We start from the raw sequence: 17,206 nt of genomic DNA, 5'->3' as shown, positions 1-17,206 counted from the left end.
GTAGTTTCTGATGACTACTGACAATCCTTAGCGTTCCCGGGCACACGCATGCATCCGGTCTCTGTCTCTGTCTTCTCACGGCCGTCTCCCTGTGTGTGTCTGTGACTCTTCTCTTCTTGTAAGGAGCCAGTCATGAGGGCCCTACCCTGATCTAGGGTGACCTCAGCGTAACTTGATTTCATTTGCAAAGATCCTATTTCCAAAAAAGGTCACGTGCAGAGATGGGGGAGCAGAGATCAGAACTTCAGCATGCGATTTGGGGAGACACAGTTCAATCCGCAACATGGGAGTCCCTCCCGAAACAGACCCTGAGACAAAGATTTGAATGCAGATAGGTTACGTTTGAGGGGATCGCAGGAGGTAAGTGGAGAAGTGAGGAAGAGAGAGGAAGGAGGCCAATACAGAGGGCATTAGTGAGCAAGATGCTGTTGTGGGCAGTTGGGGGTCAATCTTGTTGGGGGACTCCAGGAGACAGTGTCAAATGCATCTCCGAGCTGTCATACCCGAGGAAGTTAGGGGATTTATCCCCTGTTTTCTTTCATTGGCTGAAAGCCCACCAGCAGAGCCGTAGAAGGGACGGTGGGAAATGGCTAAGTGCAGGAATGGGGAGGGCCGTGGCTGGACTGCCAACAGCTTCTGCTGCTACATCAGATAATGACACCTTCTCTGACGCCGAGAATAAAGACTTCGCATTGTAAATCACTCCAATTACTTTTTGAGCATTGGCCGAGAACTACTGTATTATAAATTAGAAGGAAAAAAAAAGATATTTACTCCAGAAGCACTCTGTTCAAATACTGCCCAAGTATAGATCATCTCAAATGTTTAAAAAAAATGTGTAACGTATTTATTTTTGAGAGACAGAGTGCGAATGGGGGAGGGGCAGAGAGCAAGGGAGACACGGAATCCGAAGCAGGCTCCAGGCCCTGAGCTGTCAGCACAGAGCCCGACGTGGGGCTTGAACCCATAAAGCGAGAGATCATGACCTGAGCCGAAGTCGGAAGCGTAACTGCCTGAATGAGGTGCTCCATCTGAAATGTTTTAAAATTAATAACTGCGTTATCTGAACTTTGAAGATCCTTGTGCTTCTGTCATATCTTTCCGTCTCTTCAGAGTTTGACTTTCAGTCCTGTGCCTTCCTCTCCCCAACTCATGTCTATCTGGTAAAGTCCTATTCAATCTTTAAGACCAAATTGCGTCCCTCCCCCCCGTATCCCCCCCCCCCCCATTGACTTTAAGCTCCTCTTAGTATTCCTGTACTATGGAGCACAGCGCCTCACATGGTTGATGAATGAATGCATGAACGTGAGATCACTGGTTCTCGGAAGCTCTCCATAGCACACACCCAGAAAGTCACACTCTAACAACAGAACCGTGCAATCCGTTATACTTCGGAAGATGTCACCAGCCAGAACATACTTTAGAGTCCCACAAACACCTTGAAAATTGTTACAGTTTGTTCAGGTACCATGGACAAGGCCAGCGCTCGCCCAGCTTTTCTCCCCGCGGTGACGGCCCCGGCGGTGCTCTTGTTCCAGGGCCGGCGGGTGTTCTGTTCACAGCTTCCGGTCCCTGACTCCACGTCAGCTTGCTGCCCCCTCCCCCTGCCCCCGAAAGAGCCAGCCCAATGCCCGTCGCTGCCAGCAGACCTGACTCAGTGGCACTGGCATCCCGGCACGTTCGGGCCCTGCTCTCTGGGCTCTTGGTGCAGGCGTGCGGCCAACGCGAAGGTCTTTTCCCGTCTTAGACCTTCTGGGTTTTTTTTCCTGGATTTCTATAGGAGCTGAGGAACATCTACAACACAGGCAGCCCAGTCTCTCGGGGCACCTGGGTGGCTCAGCCAGTTGAGCGTCTGGCTCTGAATTTTGGCTCCGATCATGATCCCGGGGGCGTGGGATTGAGCCCTCCATCCTGAGTGTGGAGCTTGGTTGAGAGTCTCTCTCTCTCCTCTGCCCCTCTCTCTGGTTCGTGCATACACTCTCTCTCTCTCTCTCTCTCTCTCTCTGTCAAATAAATAAATACCCAGTTCCTATTCCTCACAGTCCCTGATTTCCAAAGTTTCATGTTGAAAGTTTTATGGGCACCCAAGGAATCTATAATGTAATGAGGAAGGCAGATGATAATCTGACACTGGAGGCAATCACTGATATCACGGAGAGCTTCCAAGTGGAGGAGGACAGGAAAACTATCAGTGGACAACGGCTAGAGTGGGATTGGGAGAGAATGTGGGTATGACGGTGTTAATGCACCTTGGCCCAGGCTTCAATTAGTAGCTTCTTGTTTCTGGAGGGGTGTGTTTTTTGTTGTTGTTGTTTGTTTGTTTGTTTGTTTTCGCATGACCACGTGGCAGCCACGGGGCAGGCTGATGAGGAGGAAGGAGGTCCAAGGATGAGCCAGATGATGGTCTGCCCGCTGTCCAGCCAGCGTACATTCTAACGTCTGCAGACAACTGTGAGCTGAGGCGGAACAATGTGCGCCATGGGAAAGGGTCCCGTCAAGCTCTCTGGTGCAAGCCCAGCAGGCAGAAAGGAAACAGTCTCCACCCAAGAGAAGGAATCACTTGATGCCCACACAGGGCCCGACGGTTATGGGGGCTCCATGCCCCAGACTTTGGCGTCGTAAGCGTATTTGATCCCGTCGGTAAAAGAGGCCAGTAAGGCACGTGGCAAATTGTTTCTAGGTTCAATCAGCAATCCGCTGAGCATTGTGGATGTGCCCCAAATGCCGGCTGATTCTGGCCTTTTACTTTTCGCTCTCCAAGGGTCGTCCACCTGGCTTTCCGCACGCCCTGGGGTTGTGCGTTAGGAGCAGGAGGCACCGAGGACATGGAGATCCTGTAGCCGGGGTTTCACTCTGCCGGACAGGTGCTCGGTGCTTTACCTACAAGTATTTCTCATAGTTGCCCTTTGAAATAGGGTTGGTAGCCATCCCTCATTTGCCCACGAGGCCCAGAAAGGTTCAGTGATTTGTCCAGATCACACGGCCAAGAAGTGACGGGTCGGGATTTGACCCCAGACCTGTGGCACTGCACAGGCTCCGTGTGTGGTCTCAACCACAGTCTTCCTGTCTGGCGAAGGAAGTCGCGCCATAGAGCACCATAGAGCACAAGCCTGAATTGGGACAAGCCCAACGACTGAAAACATTAAAGGAAGAATTATGTGAAGCTGAAAATGCTAAGAAGCAGTAGTTTAAAATATGCACAGAGGTGCCTGGGTGGCTCAGTCGGTTGAGCGCCCGACTTCGGCTCAGGTCGTGATCTCACGGTTTGTGGGTTCGAGCCCCACGTCGGGCTCTGTGCTGACAGCTCAGAGCCTGGAGCCTGCTTCGGATTCTGTGTCTCCCTCTCTCTCTCTCTGCCTCTCTCCCACTCACACTCTCTCTCTCTCAAAAATAAACATTAAAAAAATTAAAAAATAAAATAAAATATGCACAGCACAGACCTTGCCCTCCCCTGGGTGGCCAAGGCTCACTTCCTCGAGACCATAGCTCTCCTTCCAGCAATCCGGTCCAAGTGCTGAACCGGACATTAGGGCAAAGTTGCTGTAGCTCAGAAGCCAGCTGGCAGGGGGAGTGGGAGGAGAGTGAACCTGCCCCTCTGATGTGTCATGTTAGGGCCTCACGGTGTTCTTTTTTAACTGTTGAATTGGAGGCCGATATTTAACATTCAGGACATTTTACACAAAATACAGATTTTTCTGCTTTTTCTTGACAAGCCATGCTGGACGAATATTCCTGGGCATTCCCAGGAGTTGGGTGGCTGCGTGGGCTCCATCATTCACAGGATGTCCCTGATCCCCCCTGGGCCTCGACCGCTGCACAAAGTCACATCCTCGGCGTGGAGCTGAGACCCGTGAGATTTCTGGCGAAGAAGGAGCCAAGTGTATGCAGACCTGAGTCACACTCTGTCACGGCGAAAAGGCCAGAATTGGCATTTTAAAAATTCATCATCTTCTAATAATAAAACTCTGTATTTACAGAGAGCCGTGCTTCCGAGAGCATTCGGGCTTGTGCAAACATCACTTCTGGAAGGATCATCACAGGGGCTCAGGGAAGTGAGAAGGTGACTCGGAGTGGGGTCTCTGCAGTTACGGCAAGAGGCATGAAGGAAAAGTGGCCTGTTCCAGGCGGCCAGAGGGATGTGATGTGGGTCCAAAGAACAAATATTTGCTGGGCAGCCACCTGTGACAGGCGCCAGTCTTTGCCCCGCGGAGCACCTGCCTTCAGGGTCCTGTGCTCAGTTCCTTAGTCCTTGACTGCAAGCCAGATGGAGGTGGAGGAAGCTGGTCCTGAGGGCCAGAGGGACAAAGTGCACCTTGGTGGCTTTCTGCAAGTCTGCCTGGCCTCGCAGTCACCCTCTTTCTATTAGGCTCCGGGCCCTGGCGTATCCTGGTCCTTCCGCCACTCGTCCAGCTGGCAAGGGCCCTGCTCGTCCTGGCCTCAGCTCAGAGACCACCTGCTCTGGAAAGCACTTACTGTTTTACAATTCCTCTCTGGTCTCCCTACCGCAGGGCCGCCCTTTCTGTGAGGGGAGGGAATGTGTCCCTTAGGGGGCATCTCTAGTCCCCTGTCGCGTGCTGGCAGGTGGAGGGCTCCAGTCAGCACACCCCTCCTGGCCCCGTTCCCATCCTCACTCATTGCTTCTCTGCAGAGGGGTAACGGGCATGGGGAACCAGGGTGCTCGGTAAACCAGCCCAGAGTCCTCTGGGCTCTCCCCTTCCTTTCTCTCTCCGTCTGGTCCCCGTGGGGGAGCTGGGGATGCCTACCCGCTCTCAGCCTGGCAGTGAGCCCCTGGGGGCATGCTCCACCCTTTGGGGGAGGCTGCCGTAGTCCGGCTCTGCAGTGGTGGGCTGGACACGTGTGGAAAGTAATAGGAACCTTCGTATCTACGCTGTGCCCTCCAGTCTGGCTTTTGCCGGTGCTAAAGCTGATATTTTCATCTCCACCTGTCTCACTCTTGAGTATGTCTATCCACTGGTTTTGAACTTAGAAACTGGAAACAGAAGGATAATATCTTTCTTTTGTAGACCCACGGCAGTGTCTGTTTTCTATCCCTGCGCCTAGTACATGCCTGGCACAGAGGAGGTGCTCTCCATGTTGAGCAATGAATTTCTCAAAGATTCTGGGGTAGGAGGCCTCTGCTTTTCCTCCCTCAAGACAGGAGAAGTGCAAAGCACGCCCATTGTCCCGGCCCCTGAGTGAAAGTGCTTTCAGGCAGGAGGCCGGTGAAGCCTCCCAATTCGATTGGCTGAGGGTCTCCTATCTTTGAGGAAGTTATGTCTGAAATGGCATCGGCTTCAGTTTGAAATGCCCGGGGCAAAACTGCCCAGACCTATCTATTGAGAGAACAAAACACAATGTGAATTTGACGAAGTTGAATTCTTTTTCAGGACAGGAAAATAACTGCTGAAGTTTTTGTTTGAAAAGCACCACAGCTGTCTGACAAAAAGGCAGTGAACGAACGTTGAACTCATCTCAGCCAAGCTGCCCCTCTGCGCTCAGATCGAGACCGGGCTTCGGAGGTTAAGTCTCCCCGCTTGTGTCTTCCCCAAAAAGTAGCAGATTTTGTGGGTGGATTTGGGGAAAGAGAGGGAAGAGGAGGTGTTCCCAGGCTTGGCTGTGAGGAGAGGAGAAACGCCATGGCAGAGGTCAGGTGAGGCTCAGAACTCAGGTGTCACCTTTAATGCCACCGGGGCGCTAACTGAGGCTCTGGGCTGCACGCAAGCCCCAAGGAATGACAAAGTGAAAAAAAATGTCTTTTCAGAGAGCATAAAAGCAAAATTAATAAGAGGGACATGAGAGCGATCCCAAGACATCCACCCACGGGACAGAGAAGGAGACTGTAGAATTCTTCCTAAGAAAGTAAATGACAAATAAGGTGAAATTAAAAATCCATTGACAAAGGTACCCAGTAATCATCGCGTATTTCTGTTGTCTTGGTGCTGAAGCAGGAGTAATGCCTCAGGCTAAGTCTTCCAGGCCACACAAAGGATATTTTTCTTTCCCCTGTCATTTTGTGTTGTGTGTGGGGTGGGGGTGAGGCGGGGGGGGGGGGCGGGGGGGGGGAAATGGAGCGCCCACCCGGCGGGAGGTGCGCCTGCAGAGCAGGTGGGCGGGGCTTCATGCCAGGATGTGCAGTTTCAGGAGCGGGAGGCAGCAGGTTTGCCTGGTGGGAAAAACAGAACCAGACCCAAAAGACCGGAGGCCCTTTGAGCAAATGCAGATCCCGGTAGGGTACATTCCCGTCCGGCAAGGCTCTTTCCTTGCTGAGAGATGGGGAAGCTACTGGTGCGGGGCCAGGTTGGAATGTTGGCTCTTCCATTCACCCGATTTTGATGTCGGGCAAGTTGATGAATCTCATTGTGTCTGTTCCCCCACCTTTTACAGGAGGATGAGAGCGTCTATTATTTCAGGAGTGGTGCAAATTTTTTTTAAAATTTTTTTTTCAACATTTATTTATTTTTGGGACAGAGAGAGACAGAGCATGAACGGGGGAGGGGCAGAGAGAGAGGGAGACACAGAATCGGAAACAGGCTCCAGGCTCCGAGCCATCAGCCCAGAGCCCGACGCGGGGCTCGAACTCACGGACCGCGAGATCGTGACCTGGCTGAAGTCGGACGCTTAACCGACTGCGCCACCCAGGCGCCCCAGGAGTGGTGCAAATTAAATAAACGAGCGTTCTGCGCCACAACCTGCTTTGTCACCTTGTGGTAGGTCCAGAAATCCCACCCTTAGAAAGCATCCCTCTTGTACATCTCTTTGGAAATCAACCATTTAGATGGCTTCCCGCTACGGTAGTCGCCCCAGGAAGGAAGGCCCTTCCGGGAGGGGCCACAGATAACCCCGGGGTGGGGAGTGCTAACATGATGGCAATACTTAAAACCTCCATTCGTGGAAATGTTCGTTCATTCGAGGTGTGAGTTAATGTCTCCCAGCCTGGGAGGAGCACAGAAGTTAAGTGGAGGTCTGCCTGGGTGGCATCCTCCTGCCGGGGCTGTGACTTTGGGCAGGCTAAAGTCTGTTTCATTTTTTTTTTAAGAGTTTTATTTATTTATTTATCATTATTTTTTTTAAATATGAAATTTACTGTCAAATTGGTTTCCATACAACACCCAGTGCTCATCCCAACAGGTGCCTTCCTCAATACCCCTCACCCACCCTCCCGCCCCTCCCACCCCCACCCCCCAAAAAAGGTTGCCTGCTCTGTTTCAGAAGCCCCCTCTGAAGATGGAGCCTATCTGTAAATTAAAGATACATGCATGGCGCCCTCCTCAAAAGGCTGTCGTGAGAATTCAGTGAGGTAATTATGGGATGGGCTCACAAGGGTGCCTGGGACATATTAAGCATTCAGTAGACATTGGCTCTTATGATCATGATTGGATTCGTCCTCCCAGCTGGAGCATTCCCGAAGGGAGACAGAGAAAGAAGCTCCTGGAGCCCGGGGGAGGGGGCCGTGCCACCCTCCAACCCCCAGCCCCACCCCGTGATCGTTAGCACCCCGTAATCAAATCTTAGCAGACTCTTTTCTCAGAGATACAGGAGGGCCATTGCCTGAATCTGCTAAAAGAAAGGACTAGCGCTTCTGGTCACCAGATTGAGCAGCTAATCAGGGCTCTCCATCTGTGATTATAAAGTCGTGAGAGACGTGAGAACGGGGAGCTTGTTAAGAACTGAACCAGCGTTAGCCACTTCTAAGAGGCAAAGCTTGCAATGAGCATCAGAAACTGCTGTGTCTTAGGCATTAATCAGGCAATAGCTTATGATGTTTTTTTTTTCTTTCTTTAAATATCCAAAGCCAAACCTCAAATGCCTTAAAGATGAGGACCCAAGACAGACCAGGAGTCTAAAATACCGGAGGACCCAATGAACTCGGAGGTTCTAATGAGGTGTTGAGCGTATCACTCCATTCAGAAGACTGTCCTCTGGCTTCAGCTGCTCATCAGGGGGTTTAAAATACTTGCTTTCCCCCCTTCTTTCTCCCTTGTGTAGTGTTTTTAGTGTTTGTTCCCAACCAATCTGCGATCGCCTGCAATTACTTCATTTTCCCCCCTCGACTCTCCTGCAGTGCGCCAGAGTCTGGACACCTAGATGAATTAGTCACCCCCAGCTTCTGGTTGCTGCGTTTCTCTCGCTGCTCTGACAGGGAGCAGAGGCCTCCCCCGAGCCCTGTCCCTAGCTGCAGGGTCCTCACGGAGGGCAGGCAGCAATGCTCCGCAGGTGTGCGGTGGTCCCTGACCGACGGTTTCCAGGGCACACACCCACAGGTGCACACGTGTCCCTGCACCCTGGCCCTGGGACCCGGAGGGAGGCGCCTGACCCAAGAACTATAGTCATCTGGCTTCCAGGGATGGCTGAACCAATCAAATTCCTTTGTTCAGAAATCCACACTAAAACAGACCAAAACAAAACAAAACAAAAACTACAGACAGCACATTTACCCACTGTTCGCAACTGCTACCACTGAAGGGTCACACGGCGGAGGTGGCCGTGGGGGCAACCGGCCAGGATGGAGGGGCCGCTGGCGGCCCAGCAGAAAGGAGCAGATGGGAGGTGCGTGTGGCCAGGCCTGACCAGAGTGGAGGGCCAAGGTGAAGGTCCAGGCTCCAGGTGCGTCCTCAGAGGTTTGACCTGATTACAGCTCCACGTAGATCCTCAAGATGAAGCCTGTTTTAATAGTGCCGGCTGAGCAGGATGGTCTTTATTGCAAACAGATGATCCCAATCCGGCTCATCGGTACCCTCCCATAAGATGCCGTCCGAGCGCAGCTCCCTGATCTCAGAACGAGTCGTCCTGGCCGTGGCTCTGGGCTGGCTGGTGGGACCTGAGGCCAGTTGCCAGGCGTGGCTTCTGAGTAGCTGTGACTTTAAGAGCTGCCTCTAAAACAAGTCCTTGTGGCTCACTTATAGGTAAGTGACAACTGCTTCCTAGTTCTAAAATTGCTTTTTGGAGTCGGCATGTACATAACTACTCAAAACATATTTATTGGGTCCCTCGGATGTTCAAGTCATTGCAGTAGGTGCTGAGCATGATTCAAAGATAAAACATTCAGGCTCTAGACTCATAATTTTGAAAACTAAAACGCGCCTCTGTAGGAGTCAAGATAAAAAGTGATAACTTTCCTACAAAAGTCCAGATAAAATGCTATAGGCGTTCAGAGCTGAAACCAGCTACTTCCTTCCAGAAGGATTAAGTGACATGGTGAGGCAGAGATGACATTATGTCTGGTCCCTGACCGTCCGGTAGGACTTGAAGGCTGGTTAGTAGGAGGCATAAACAGGAAATAGCTCATGGTTAGCCGGAGGGGAAGAAGCAAGAAAAGGGGGGGGGGAACCTAAATCAAATTGTGGAGGCAGATTGTATATTCGTCATCTAAGATCTGTCCTCACATGGAACCTGGGGGTTCAACTGGGGGGAGGGTGCTCACCCCACTGAGGTCCAAGCAGCCCTGACCACAGGAGCTTTTCCCTCGTCAACAAATTTCTTTTCTCTTCCTGATGGGCCCCACCTCCCTCCATGGTAAAACGTTGCCAGATGGATTTAATTCAAATGCTACGTAATAAAAACATAAAGTAAAGAGAAATAAATGGGAGTGCTTTAAGTAACGCGCTCTGGCATCTCATAAAAGCCTCTTAAATTGATCACATCAGAGCGCATGGTGTAGACTCAAGAAAAAGGAGGGTTTTATGGGAGCTCTGGCAGAGCCCCAAAGTGGAGTCGCGCTATGCTTGCTCCAATCATAACCCTTCCTCATCACGTTTTGTGCTTGAAATGCTGCTTCCTGCACAATGGGCTTTCCTTCCCTGACCACGGCATGTATTTAAAAACAAAAACCTGCGGTCGTTAGCAATTCTGGTCCGTTCTGACGAGACTAATCATACCGGGCCTCTTGGCTGCTAAAATCCTGAGGCCTGTTTTCCAGCGATCAGGAAAACCAGAACGTTAAAAGCGTTCTTCCAGAGGTTGAGAAGGATCTGGGGTTTTTTTGCCCCAGTCTGGCAGCCTTGGGATGGGAGTGGGGGGCTGATTTTTGCATGGTGCTTAACCCCATTTCCTGGTATTCAGTGTAGAGAAAACTAGCGGCAGTGTTCTTTGCAGCTGGAAAACTCCCCATGAGGTGCGAAGATCTCTTTCCAACTCCACTCCAGGGTGTCCTCTTGCCTGTCTAATCCTCTTCTACAAAATGCCATCCAAGTGCAGATCTCTTGACATCAGAATGAGTCCGCCAGGCTGGGGCTGGGGGCTGGGACAGGGCGGGTGGAGGGGCGGGGGTTGTTGGCCAGTGGATTAGAACGCTGATCCCAGCATTCTGCGGAACAGCATGAGGCAGCCTGGTTGCCAAAAACTTGGCTTGAGCAGAGGAACACCCGGCAAGGCTTGGGAGTAATTTGTGTATCACAGAAGTGGAAGATCCTTTAAGCTGGATCTCAGACTACCAGAGACCTGAGGTACCGCAGGCAAAGTTCAAGAGATGTGTTTTCTATGGATGGTTGACATTGGTGCTTATAAGACCAGGAATAACTTCCGTGGTTTTTCTGTGCCCACACACTTCCCGGGTACCAGTGCGTCTTTCTCAGTATATCGACCTCCTGGCTCCTATCTTCTTGAGAAGCAGATCTGATCCTTAGAGCTAAATCAGGAAGTTTCTTTTCACAAAACTCCCGTATTGCAGTATTTTCCCCCACAGGGTACCATTCTCCCAAGAAGCCTAGAAGATCTGTGCTTTGCCCCTCTGCCCACCCCCCCACTCTGTTTTTTTTCTTTTTCTCATTGCATATTGACTGAAAGTCTAAATGCCATTCTGCTGTAGGTCAGAGATCAACAAGCTCCAGTCCTGGCCTGCCCAGAACTCACAGTTCGGTGGTGTGGGGATTCTCAGACAGGCACATCAGAATCGCCTGGAGCACTTAAAAAAAAAAAAAAATTCCTGGGGCTTTCCCCACCCATTAAATTAGAATCTTCAAGGATTCAAGGATGCAACATAACAATAGGTATCCTCTTCCCAGTTGACCTTTGTGTAATCAAGGAGGGAATTGCTCGCCTGTTCCAGAAAAATAGTTACAACCCTATGTGGTTAAGTGCTGGAATAGAGGCCTGAGCACTGAGCTGTGTCTGCAAGGAGGGAACTCTGAACTGAGTTGTTGGAAGGGGGTTGGTGGTCAGGGAAAGCCTGAGCAAGGTAATGCTTGAACCGGGTCTTGAACGGTGGAATAGGAGTTGGCTACGGGGCTTCCGGGCCAGGTAAAAGCTGGATGGGATGGGAGATTCCTTGAGACCGAAATGGACGCCTTAAAGGTCAAATGGCTCGTGGCTGGGGCTCCATGCAGTTCCGCGCGGCTGGAATGAAATGGACAAATGGGAAGTGTATGGAGATGTGGCCAGAGGCCAAATGATGCTAGCTTTAGAGGTCTTGCCAGCTCATTTGTATGTTTTCCCTGCAAGCCATAGAAAAACTTTGAAGAGTTTCAAAGGGGATGGAATAGGATTACATTTACATTTGAGAAGGATAAAGGAGGGGCGGTGCTATGAAGTTGAAGCTGGCAGGATTAGCTAGGGTATTCTTAGATTAATTTAAAAGACAGACCCGGCATCTCTGAAGGCGCAATACTGGAAGGCAAGATGACTTTGGCAGACACACAGGCTGGACTCATCAGACCCTTTACAAATGTGTCCAAATCCTTCAGTTTGCATTTATTCCCCCTGGAAACTTCGTGCTCTTTCTAGTGCCTATTGTTCCATCAACCACACTCACTCAGTGTGAAGAGGGGTTTATAAGCCTCAGTTAATACAATGACGGCTTTTCAAGGCCCCCATCCTCACGATCCCATGGTGGATGAAGACCTGACTCTGGAGCCAGTGTGCTTAGTATGTACCAAGTATTTGTTGATCAACTTTGGCAGGTGATAACGATAGAAAGAATCAACACCTTTACTTCATACAAAAGATGTTTTCAAGGAAGCACAAGCTTTCATTTCACGGTTAAATCAAAAACAGCTTGTCGGGGTGCCTATGTGGCTCAGTCTGTTTGAGCGTCCAACTTTGGCTCAGGTCATGACTTCACGGTTCGAGCCCTGTGTCAGGCTCTGTGCTGACAGCTCAGAGCCTGGAATCTGCTTCGGATTCTGTGTCTCCCTTTTTCTCTTGCCCCTCCCCTGCTTGTATTCTCTCTCTCAAAAATTAAGAAATAGACCTAAAAAAAAAAACATGTTAAATTTATTGTCTTGAACACATTCTCTATGATCCCCAAATATACAGAACTGATAAACACAAGTGAATGAAAAACTCTTCTGAGTTCCTGTAGAATAGCATACAGTGCTCACACATAGTTACTAAACAGCTCAAAGATCATTTTTAAATCAAATGCTTACTTAGACCTAAGAAATTTGAGTCTGCTTCAAACAGCTTTGTGACTTTAAAAAGTAGGTAAATATAGATATAGCAGTTTCAAAACCCCAAATGAATGCAGTTAAAGCACCCTCTAGGAAAAACATTATAAATGGAAAAGCAGATTGGCTTGAGAGCCAAATACTGAATGAAACCACCAAAAATGATATGATCGCATGTCACGAACAAATACTTTCAAGTGTGAAAATAGATGACAGTTGTGTTTATAATATATGCTGGGGTTAAAAACTGGTGTCTCCATTATTTTGTACTCCATTTGCTTGTAACCTAACTTGGTTTGAGAAAGGCATTGGTAAGTCTCAATACACTCCCTGCTTTTCAAGCACCAGTCCTCTAGCTTGAAGAATATCGAAAAGCGGCAAAAACCGACTGGAAAAAAATGCCTGGAGATTTACATTAGGCTCATGAGCCTAAATCATGATTTTTATATGCATAAACAATGATGAAATCATCAAAGAGGTCAGAAAAAGCCACAAAGCCCTAGCGAAGCTATTAACAATTCAGCATCTTCAGATCATGTGGAAATTTTAATTCTGTCTACCAAAGATGCGTGCAGAAATGGTATTCGTGATGATTAAGACCTGTAACTGTAAAAATGTGAAATTTATAGCCTCATAAAATGGTTTGTATAAAATGCAAATATCCCAGCTGGGTGGGTTGGCCACGGAGGTCTCAGTTGGGTTCTTGCCTGATCTGATTACCATTCTGAGTTCAGCATGGGCATTGGTTTTTGAAAAAGGCAGCATGTTATTCTTAAGTAGCTTCTTTGATTATCTTTTGAGCACTGTGATGGCCTCTTCAAATGGTGAACAGCTGTGCAAGGCAAACACATAAGCAAAAGTATGTTAATTTGGGGGGTAAATTAGGGCATTCTGTTCTTAGGCCTACAAAATAGTTCATTCAAGTCTAAGTAAATTAATGTTGTGTTATCTGGTATGCAAGAGAAGCCAGAACCACTAAGATCACATGTTTGTGGACCTAAATGGTTGTAGGAGATGTAGAGAAAATAAAAAGTGGGAGTAAAGTGGCATTCAAGGGAGAAGGAAAGGGAAATTAGATGACCTGTAGGCATTGCGTCCAAAAGCATGGCAAGATCCTGAGCACTATGGTGGGGCCCCCTGAGCAAATGTAATTATCTCGGAGAACTCTTGCCATTGGTCCCATGCTTTAGTCAATTTAGACTATTAGTTCCTTAGTCATAGTCCCCTCTCTGGGATTATCCCTGCCCTTAGCTCCCCTGGAAGAAGCAGGTCTTGGCAGACTTGGGTGTATCCTGTGATTGTGATGGACTGAAATTCACACTTCTAGTCATGGCTGAGTGGACTGGGGCCCAATGTAATGGCTGTAGACTGATCAATCGATTTCTCTCCTGGGAATGGGAGTTAAGACACGGTGTTGCAAGCTCACCTCTATTATCACATAGTTGGGGACATTGGAAAATGCATGGAGGTATTTTAGGTTGTGACAATGAATTTGTGAGGAGACCTTACTAGCATTCGTTGGGCAAGGGAAGAGCGTGCTGAATCTCCAGCTATGCACAAGACCATAGCTCAATGAATGCCCCATCCAAGTTGCCAATGATGTTTTCACTGGAAAAACATGATCTCCAAGGAAGAATTTCTTAGCGTGTTGGGGGCACAGGCATGGTTAGTAAGCCCGCGCAGTGACAGGAGATAGAAACACCGTGATGAAGGGGACCACTGGCCTTGAGGGATGGCAAGCCTTGTACCTCCATGCCTCATACCTTCCCCATGGCACTCAGGCCTGGCTAGAATTCCTCCACTTGGTTCTGTGAGCTGTCCCTATAACCTCTCAAGAAAACCCTTTTTTTTTTAATTTAATTTTTAATTTTTTTTCAACGTTTATTTATTTTTGGGACAGAGAGAGACAGGGCATGAACGGGGGAGGGGCAGAGAGGGAGACACAGAATCGGAAACAGGCTCCAGGCTCTGAGCCCTCAGCCCAGAGCCTGACGCGGGGCTCGAACTCACGGATCGCGAGATCGTGACCTGGCTGAAGTCGGACGCTTAACCGACTGCACCACCCAGGTGCCCCAAGAAAACACTTTTTAACTTGACCTCATTTCAATCGGATTGGTTTTTTTTTTTTTTAATTTTACAATCAAATGGTTCCACACGGAGGCAAAAAATCTATGACCTGATCCCCTCCGTAGCAAGCTTAGAACTCAGTTAAGGGTCAGGATCGTGTATGTTAACAACACCAAGCATCATGTAATATATTTATTAAGGCAGATGGTGTGCTCCAGTGACAGGATTCTTTGTCAGCCTTCGTTTTCCTGAAGGGAACATAATACAGGTATCTCTTTCACGGCAGCTTGTTAAACACGCATGGGAAAAAAATGTGCTTCCTTCAAAACAAATTCTGTTTATGTATTTGGGACTTGGGAGGGAAGGAAGGAAAGGAATGTTGGGGGCACATTGTTGGTTTTGATTTTTATTTTGAGACCGAGGCCCAGGCTGTGTTTGGGTAAGAAACACAAGGGAAATCTGAGGGGCCGGCCTCCCACCACACACCCCTTTGCACTTTTGCACTGGCTGGTTTCTTGCAGCATTGGGATACACAACGTTTTCTGCAGAAAAGCCAGTTTGGGAAAAATACACGTTTACATTTGCCCTCTTTGAAACAAAAAGTAGCATCATTGCACTCCACAGAAACAAAAATACAAGTTGACAATCTAGATGACCTACTTTATTTCATAGGGGAATGTCAGTGGGAAATGTGGCACTATGTTGCCACAAATTATTACTATCTGAGTGTATTTGAGAAGAACTCGCATGGAGACAGCTTTCCAATCCATCTTCCTGGAGCTGGATTGTAGAGAACAAAGTGGGTCCCATAAGTAAGACCCCAGCTTCTTGAGACGGTCCTCACGTACGCCTGTTGTACCTGCAGGTTCATCCCACCCTCCTGTAATCTCCAAGGCATTCCAGTTTGAATGACCTTGTCCTTCTGCACATGGGGTATGGAGACTCTAGGTTTCTCTTCACTGAGTTGAAACAAAAAGTCAGGCTGGAAGTCTTACACGAGCGAAGGGTCTTTGGGCCCTGGAAGCAGCCAGACATTTATTTCTTCTTCCAATTATTTTTTATTTATTTTAATTTTAGGGAGAGAGTGAGCACATGAGGGGGAGCAAAGGTGGGGGGGGCGAGAGAGAGCGAGCAAGCATCTCAAGCAGGCTCCCACTAAGTGTGGAGCCTGATGGGGAGCTCCATCCCACGACCCTGGGATCATGACCTGAGCTGAAATCGGGAGTTGGACGCTCAACCAACTGAGCCACCCAGGTGCCCCTTTTCCTCCAATTGTTAAGAAAGATTCTTTCTGTACTTAACCTCTGGCTGAGCTGGGGGCTAGAGGAGCATCAGAAGTATCCCTGCCGCTGCAGAACTCAAATCTGTAACGCTTGGAGTATATTAGTGAGCAAAGCAGACAAAAATCCCTTCCTTTATGGACTTCAATTCTAGCAGGAGACAGTGTGAACAACATAAACGACAAAGGTATAATATAACATGTTAGAAGGTGGTAAGTGTCACGGGGAAAAATAGATCAGGGTAAGGAGATTATGTGGGCCATTGGGGTAAGGGATTCACATTGTAGAAGTAAATGGCGTCAGGGTAGTCCTTTTTTCCTCTAGCTTTATTGAGCTATAATTGACATAACACTGTATAAGTTTAAAGTGTAAAACAAAATGACTTGATGTCTGTATAGGGTAGACCTTATTAAGATTGTTTATATTGTCCAGAAATTCTATCTCTTGACCATCCTACATGACCAGCGGGATCCTAGAGATTTCTACAGTGCTTCTCAAACATTGTGGCCTTTCCAATCACCCGGGCATCTTGTTAAACTGGGGGTTCTAATTCCAGAGGTCTGGGGTGGGGTATGAGATCCTACAAGCTCCCAGAGGTTGCTGCTGCTGTGTTGTGTCCTTATCAAATTAACATTTGTTAAGTAGAGCACTGAGGTGTGGGATGGTGAGCAGAAGTTCAAGGAAAGACCACAGAGGAAATTGAAATAGGTCTATTACAGGTCCTGGCAGGAGGTGCACAGTATGCCTTGAGGGGACAGGTGGGGAGGTCAAGGCAGGGTGCAGGCAGAGAGAGCCCCAGGACCTTGGGCACAAGCCTTTTGTCTGTTTGTTGTTTTTTAAGTATAATTTATTGTCAAATTGGTGTCCATAAGACACCCAGTGCTCATCCCAACAGGTGCCCTCCACAATGCCCATCACCCACTTTCCCCTCTTCCCCACCCCCATCAATCCTCAGTTTGTTCTCTGTGTTTAAGAGTCTCTTATGGTTTGCCTCCCTCCCTCTCTGTAACTTTTCCCCCCCATTCCTCTCCCCCATGGTCTTGTGTTAAGTTTCTCAGGATCTACGTATGAATGAAAACAAATGGTATCAGTCTTTCTCTGCCCGACTTATTTCACCTAGCATAATACCCTCCAGTTCCATCCATGTTGCTGCAAATGGCCGGATTTCATTCTTTATCCTTGCCAAGTAGTATTCCAATGTATATGTAAACCACATCTTCTTTATCCATTCATCAGTCAATGGACATTTAGGCTCTTTCCATCATTTGGCTGTTGTCGAAAGTGCTGCTATAAACATTGGGGATACGTGTGCCCCTATGCATCAGCACTCCTGTATCCCTTGGGTAAATTCCTAGCAGTGCTATTGCTGGGTCATAGGGTAGATCTATTTTTAACTTTTTGAGGAACCTCCACACTGTTTTCCAAGCCTTTTGGATTGGTGGATGGAGTGCTTTGGGCTTCCTGTGGTAAGTCTATTCA

The 17,206-nt window shown here is 48.6% G+C and overlaps 1 non-coding gene across 1 annotated transcript; it reads left to right on the top strand.

Moving 5' to 3' along the window:
• The first annotated feature begins 3,207 nt into the window (after positions 1-3,207).
• TRNAR-UCG (transfer RNA arginine (anticodon UCG)) lies at positions 3,208-3,292 on the top strand. Its single transcript has one exon. It is a non-coding gene; the product is annotated as a tRNA-Arg (tRNA).
• Positions 3,293-17,206: the final 13,914 nt, after the last annotated feature.

This window comes from Lynx rufus, unplaced genomic scaffold (assembly GCF_022079265.1).
Source record: "Lynx rufus isolate CCGP_SWC_20201006 ecotype Redwood Valley unplaced genomic scaffold, mLynRuf1.p SCAF_1, whole genome shotgun sequence".
Lineage (NCBI taxonomy): Eukaryota > Metazoa > Chordata > Mammalia > Carnivora > Felidae > Lynx > Lynx rufus.
This window is presented reverse-complemented; position numbering and strand designations above follow the sequence as displayed.